Genomic DNA, 8,025 nt, shown 5'->3' with positions numbered 1-8,025 from the left:
AGTGAAAAGATGTGATGAATGTCAATGGGACGGGGGAATCTCAAAGAAAAATGAAATGTCCCTCACCACGAATTTGGAGATTGATATTTTCGATGCATGGGGTATTGACTCCATGGGACCTTTCGTGAGTTCTTGTGTAAACGCCTACATCTTGGTCATGGTTGATTATGTGCTCAAATGGGTTGAGGTTGTTGCTCTACCCAACAATAAGGCGAGAAGTCTGGTGGCGTTCTTGAAGAATAATATTTTCACAAGGTTTGGTACTCCGTGAGCTATCATAAGTGACGGGGGTCACATTTTTGCAACAAAGCCTTCGACACCTTACTTACTGTTGATACCCAATTTTTCCCTAAATATTTTAGTAGGCAAAATACTTTCAAAATAGCATATGTATGCATATATAGGTATGTCCAAATGCTTTATTATTTTCCCCCTAATTTTTAAATGATTCACTTATTGGACTCTCATATTTATACTAGAATTAGGGTTCCTCTAGTTGTACTTTTTCTTTTTACTTTTTTTGATGTAATTTATTATTTCTAGTTTGTAATAAGTTGTAATGAACATTTGGGGCTGGCTAGTGAAAAAAGGGTGGGTAACTATGCATGCAAGGGTAGAAATCATGCCTATAGGGTGTTTTAATTTCTGCATATTCAAACTTCAACTAGAAACCAAGCCTATAGGGTGTTTTAACTTCTGCATATTCAAATTTCAACTAGAAACTATGCCTATAGGATATTTTAATTCTGCACAATTCAAACTGCATTTAGATACCATGTTTATAAGGTTCAAAACAAGTTTCTGCATCTAGATACCATGTCTATAAGATTTAAAACAAGCTTATGCATTTAGATACCATGTCTATAAGGTTTAAAATGAGTTTTTTGCATTTAGATACCACGTCTTAAGGTTTAAAACAAGTTTCTGCATTTAGATACCATGTCTATAAGGTTTCTGCAATTAGATACCACGTCTAAAAATCAATAATGCATAGAAATCATGCCTATAGGGATCCTCGAGCAATTCTGGTTTGTTTTCATTCATAGTCAATTTTAGATATAAAATCAGTAATAATAGATGCTATCACCTGCAGAACCCGCAACCAACCTATTTAATTTTGTATATTCTGCATTTCTTTTAATAATCTAAGTCCCTCGCTTAACAAGATTAACAATCATTCATATAGGACTTCCAACAATTTATTTCGAGCCATACTATCCCATCACCTTCTAAATTCAGTAGATATCATGTCTATAGGACCCCGTCTTAACACTTAGGCAAGCCTTAGGGTAATAACTGTAAACTGAATCTGTTTCTATTAACCACTACAACCAGCAGGCAGGCCTGATTCAGGCTTCTTATCTGAGTTATGTAATAAACCAATCTGCCTCAACATTTAGACTCCCTCGTCATTGGTATTTTAATCAGACCTAAACAGTATGTGCAAGTCATGCTAATTATAGGCTTTCCTTGTTTAAGGAGGTACATATGAGCCTTTGTTTGTTTATATGATTTTCCTCAAATATACAATATGTGTTTTTGTATTCCGCCTTAGAATTTTTACCTTTGAAACTCCAAATGGGCCTAATATCCTTCCCTTTTAGGATTAGTAGTCCTAAGTGCCTCCGGGACTAATAGGAGTGGGACGGGTAATAGCATGAAATAAGTAATCGATACCAATCCACGCTTTAAATACCTTAACGAGGTGGGATGGGTAGATATGGATTTGATGACCACGCGGTAATGTCACGTATAACCCCTCATTGAGGAGTGATTACCGGACATTGTGTGGGGTGATCCATATTTTTAATAAACCTAGGACCCCCCTCCCTTCCTTTATTCTTCATTTCTTTCAGCATTTTAACTCCTTATTAAAAATCAGCTTTTCTAATTGTTCTTTCAAACGCTATTTACTTTCAAACCATTATGTGTTGAAATCCCCTCTTATTTGAGCCTTATCTGCCTATATGTTAATTGCACCTTAATTAACAATAATTGTCTGGCCGGGAACCACACTAGTGGATTCTGAGGGATGCCTAACACCTTCCCCTTAGAATAATTTCAAGCCCTTACTCTATCTCTGGTTATTCAAATCAAAATCTTTTGGTGTCATAATTCACCCTAATCATTAGGTGACGACTCTTCAATTGCAAACCAAGTTCCCAAAAGGAATGAGTTGTCCCTCCAAATGTCATAAACCCGATTTTGCGAGAAAAAGGGGCGCGATAGCATGGCGATTCTGCTGGGGATTTTTAGGCTTTTACCATTTAAGACTATTATTGTGAATTTATGCTTCTTTACGCGCAATTATTTTTTTATTTCTTTTAAGCATTCAATTTTCTTTTCGATTGCAAAACTGACTTGTCTTTTTGTTTCATTCCTTTACTACTTTCCTTCATTGCCACTTTAAATTATGAAATTTTTGTATTTACTGCTTTCTTAAACGTGCAAATACTTGACAAAATGACTTTAATTACTGCATAAATATGCTCAACAGCATATTCCACTCGTACCAAACAAATACCATAGCAACGCTTATAATGAGTGGTTGCGCTCTTCCGATATTATCACCCTCTAAATCCAGAAAATGCATATTTGCGGTAAAACCAGTCGATCAACAGTGTAGTCGATGATTTTGTGCCTTTCCCCCTTGAGTTGTCCGCTCAAGGGTACCAGTCTAAAACCCCATAGAAACCTCACTCTATTTAATTGTGCATGCATCATGGTCGAACCTAGTCGAGTCCATTATGTTGTCCGCATAATGATTCTTTAAGATGGCCTTGTCCAAAGTCCACTGGGTTCCCCTAGAACCCAAATGGATGTTGCCACGTTCTGTGCATTTATTTGGAGAACTTAATTCTTTTATGCAAATTGTTACCAACATCTACCCAAAACTGCTAAGCTGGTGGAAGGATTTTCACTCCAGTGATCAGACCCTTGTCCGGAAATATTTGGGAAACCTACCTTCTCTCTTGGAAATCCAACCCAACAACAAGATCATAGAAGCTGCTACTTTGTTCTGGGATTGTGAGAGGTCTGCGTTCTGCTTCCGGGATGTTGAAATGACACCCCTACTAGAAGAAATAGGAAGATTGGCCGGTATACCATGGGAAACTTTGGGTTTGTTAATGCATGAGAACCGTAAGGGTAGGGGTTTCCTCAAAAGGATGGGCTTGAAGAAAAATCCCGAACTGACATGTTTGAAGAACCTTACGTCCCTTTTGATTATTTGTACGAGAGGTACGGTCACAGCAAGTCTTACCATACCTATTCTGTCGAGTTTGCCATCATATTATTAGGGCGCATTCACCGAAGGGTCTTTGTATTCATGTTTTGCTTCCTAGGATTGATCGTGTTTTCAATGTAGAAAGCAAGAAGCCACACCAAACTAGCTATGGTAACTAAGACATTAATGGAAGGAATTGGTGGGCAACCATTTAGCATTATGCCCATGATCATTGTGGAAATATATCGAGCCCTAGAGAGGTGTCAACAGGGAGCCAAATACTTCGAAGGCTGCAATTTGCTCCTTCAACTTTGGCTCATGGAGAATCTCCAAAAAGGTGAATACCGACAAGAAATTCATCGAAGGTACTGGGATGATCATATCGCTTTTCATCATCCGAAGCGAATGAATTACATGCCCAATATGTTCGCCCCACCGGAGAATGCTAGAGAATGGGTCGAGCTCTTCAAAAATCTGACTGAGGACCAGGTACAATGGTTGTTCGAGTGGTTTCTGACCGAGGAGTTCATCGCTCGATCCAAAGATGCACCTTTTCTGATATTAGTCGGTCTAAGAGGAATGTACCGTTACGTACCTTTCCGGGCTATGAGGCAAGCTGGTATGAAGCAGGTTGTACCCAGGGTCGACAAGATGAGTCACTTCCGGGCGGACTTCTAGGATGATGATAGTCCTTACAAGTGCCAAGCTCAGCATATGTGGCCCTGCAAAAAGACAGATAGATACCACGCTGGTTGTGCTCCCAATTATTCAGGCTGGTTGGAAGATAAGCATGATGGCCTGGTCCAGCCTGGGTTTATTCGAGGTCACAGGATCATAGATGAAAAGGCCAAAGCACATGTCAAATATAATAAACTATGCAAGAGGATCTGGGAATGCGAAAGCGAGCACCGTGAGATACAGGAAGCCAATCAAAATCTAATTGAGGAATGGAAGGATATGGCTGTCAGTGCCAACAAACGACTGGGATATTTGGAGAAAGGCATAGTGGAGCTGGAGAAGAAATTTCTCAAGAGGGTCGAAGACTGCCAAAATGCTAAAGGAAACGAAGGTGGACACCTAGCCAGAGCCTACCTGTTGCTGGGACTTCACGAGTTGGGGAAGCTGTTCGATGGAGTCAGGGATGCCAAATCTGAGGAAGGTCCTTCTGGGACTAAATAGATAGGAGTTTTTCTTCTTTTATGAAACGTAATAAGGCCAATGGCCACTAGTAGCTTTTATTTCCTATTATTTAGTATCGATTTGGGATTCGTCTACTTTTTTATCAATAAAATGAGGCATTTAGCATTCCAAGTTCTCCAAATCAACTTGTTGCTAGGACTACCTCAGACATAAAGAGGTCCCCAAATTAGGACACACTTTACATTCCCGAACTATGTGTTTAAATATTCTAACATTTTTTATAATCCTCACTGACTTGCTGCCTTTTTTTGTTTTTACTTTTTGTTTATTTTCCCTCCCCAAAGGTTAGTTCGTGCACTCTGGCAACATTATCTTATTCCACGAGATCCAGGACCTCTACCCACTCCTCCTCTTAGTCCTGTCAAAAACAAGAACAAAGGGAATATGTAAGATTTGAACAACGCCAGAAAGGATAACTCAACTGAACGGGTAGAGGTTCCCAAATGCTCATAATCCTATACCTCCACAAAACATCCCAAAGCAACCAAGCTATCCGGCTTCTTATCACCACTACAACACCTGCCATACCTCAAATAACACCCCACTTCTCGTCCCAGAACTCCAGAACTCCACAAATAATCACTGCTACACCCAACATAATACCCCCATCTACATGGAGACTATGCCACACTCCACCCAGCCCATCTCAAGCACACCCGAGTCCAATGATAAAGACTTTCTCATCAGAAACCTGGCCAAAGAACTTCAGAAATTGACAAGTAGAATTCAAGGCGTTGAAGGAAGTAAGGGAATTGAAGGGCTAAGCTACGAAGATCTTTGCATACAGCCCGATGTCGAACTGCCCGAGGGGTACAAACCTCCTAAGTTCGAGATGTTTGATGGTACAGGGGACCTAAGAGTCCATTTAAGAAGGTATTGTGACAAGTTGGTTGGAGTAAGAAGAGACGAGAAAATCCGCATGAAGCTCTTCATGAGGAGCTTGAATGAAGATGCTTTGTCTTGGTACATCAGCCAAGATCCAAAGTAGTGGTCGAACTGGGTAAGCATGGCATCTGATTTTATGGACAAATTCAGGTTCAACACGGAAAATGCACCAGAAGTGTTCTATATTCAAAATCCAAAGAAAAATCCCATAGAAACATTCCGCGAGTATGCTACTCGTTAGAGGTCCGAAGCGGCTAAGGTTAAACCCGCCTTGGAAGAAGGACAAATGAACAAATTCTTAGTCCGGGACCAAAACCCACAGTATTATGAAAGGTTGATGATGATCGAGGGCCACAAATTTTCTGACATTATCAAGTTGGGAGAAAGGATCAAAGAGGGCTTCAAAAACGGTATGGTTACGAACTTCGAGGCCTTGCAAGCTTCAAATAAGGCCTTACAGGCAGCTGGTATGTCCAAGAAAAGGGACGTAGGACCTGTAATGGTGGCACAGAGAACCAAATCTCCCATCAAATACCAAGCCTATCCAATGCCTCCACTCACATATCAGCTTACTCCAAACTACCAAACATCCTCACCCTCTTACCAAACTCTACCACCTACTTATCAATCACCTCCCACATATCAGCCTATTTCACCCAAATATTCCCTACCCGCACATGTTTACCAAGCCTACAATACTCAACCATCCCATTATCAATCCCCTCCTGCATGCCAAAACTTCCCTAGACCTCGACCAAACTATGACCGAAGGCCTCCAAAATTATATACGGCTATTGCTGAACCTATCGACCAGTTGTATGAAAGACTCAAAGCTGCTGGTTATGTCACCCCTATCCCTGCTACAACCCCTGAAAAGCCTTCTCAATGGGTTAATACAAATAAATCACGTGCATACCATTCCGGCATGAAAGGACACACCATTGACGAATGTCGTTCTCTAAATGATAAGATCCAGACCTTAATTGATAACAAGATAATTGTGGCAAAGGAGCCTCCTCCAAATGTCCGCAATAACCCTCTACCAGACCACAAGGGTTGAGGTGTTCACATGATTGAAATAGAGGATTATTGGGATCCCAAGGGATCGATCGGTTTGATCACAGAAAGTGACAAACCAAAGAAACCAATAGTCACCCTTAATCCGATCATAGTCCAGATTCATCCCTTTAGGGACACCGAGGTAAATATGTCCATATCGCTTGAGTTTGAAGCGACGTCTTCTAAAAAGACACCAGCACCAATTGAGGTCGAATTCATGTCTCCAGCAAATGCACCTACACCATTCGTAGTTGCAGTTTTTCCACCCAAGGTGCATACTCCGTTCGGAGTAAAGATAGCCACGCCAATTCCAATGGCAATGTCGGCCATGACACCATTCCATACAAAGGCTATACCATGGGAGTACACAGCCGAGGCAAGAAGGAAAGGCAAGGTTATGTTGGAGAAACTATTGCGGTATAGCGTATGATGAGAACTTGTAGGGTTTTACCCCGGAACATATGGCTGAGTCAAGCAAACAGGCCTCTAGTCGGCTAACCATCACCGAGACCTGGCCAGATGATCTCTGGAGAAAGATACAAGCCAAGGAATACTCGGTCATTGATCATCTAAACAAAACACCAGCATAAATATTTATCCTCGCTTTGCTACAAAATTTCGAGGCACACAAGAATGCCTTGTTAAGGGTGTTGAGTGAAGCATATGTGCCAAGAAACATCACCGGTGGAGATATGGCTAACATGGTAGGACAGGTATTGGAAAGTCACAATATCACTTTTCATGAAGATGAGTTTCCACCAGAAGGGTTGAGTCACAACAAGGCATTGCACATCACCGTACAATGCGAAGATTATTTTATCACCAGAATCCTGATTGATGGAGAGTCCAGCCTCAACGTTTGTCCGTTCGTAACACTCAAGATGTTGGGTAAGGGACTGGATGAGATCAGGGACGAGGCCATCAACGTGAAAGCTTTCAACGGTTCCCAAAGGTCTACCGTTGGGGAAATTAGCTTGTGTTTGCAAATTGTGCCTACTTGGTTCGATGTTGATTTGCAAGTGATAGATGTGCCGTCATCTTACAATTTGCCGTTGGGATGACCATGGATTCATGCCGATGGGGTTGTAGCGTCAACACCACATCAGGCAATGAAGTTTGAGTGGAATCACCAGGAGGTGATCATTCACGGCGACGATAGCAATCCCATATACTGTCGCCAGACCATCCCGACAATCGGAGGTAGAAGAAAGATAGGTTGGGAGACCTATCACCATATCGAGCGAGTCAATGTCGTTGACAAGGACAAATGGTAGGACAACAAAATTGAAAGCATATTGAACTGGAGCGGATACGAACCTGACAAGGGACTTGGCAAGAACCTCCAAGGAATCGCTAAGCCTATAAAACTCAAGAAACATGGCATCACCTTCGGTCTGGGATATGAGTATACCTGGGAAGAATTAAACAACTGGTCCCCACTATGGTGCGGTCCTTACTATCCGTTGGAGCAGCCAATACCACACATGGAACAGACCTTCCAACCGGCCGATGTTATCTATGGGTCAGAAAAAGAGGAAGCACTGGAAGAAGTGAGGAATTTGTTCTTTATAGACGATGATATGGATTGTTGTGTCATTTTTGAGGAGGAGGGGGAGGAAGGCCCTTCCATACAGGCTGTAAGTAGAGGAGCACGC

Source organism: Nicotiana sylvestris, chromosome 11, assembly GCF_000393655.2.
Source record: "Nicotiana sylvestris chromosome 11, ASM39365v2, whole genome shotgun sequence".
In the NCBI taxonomy this organism is placed as follows: Eukaryota; Viridiplantae; Streptophyta; class Magnoliopsida; order Solanales; family Solanaceae; genus Nicotiana; species Nicotiana sylvestris.
Note: the sequence above shows the minus strand (reverse complement) of the source record.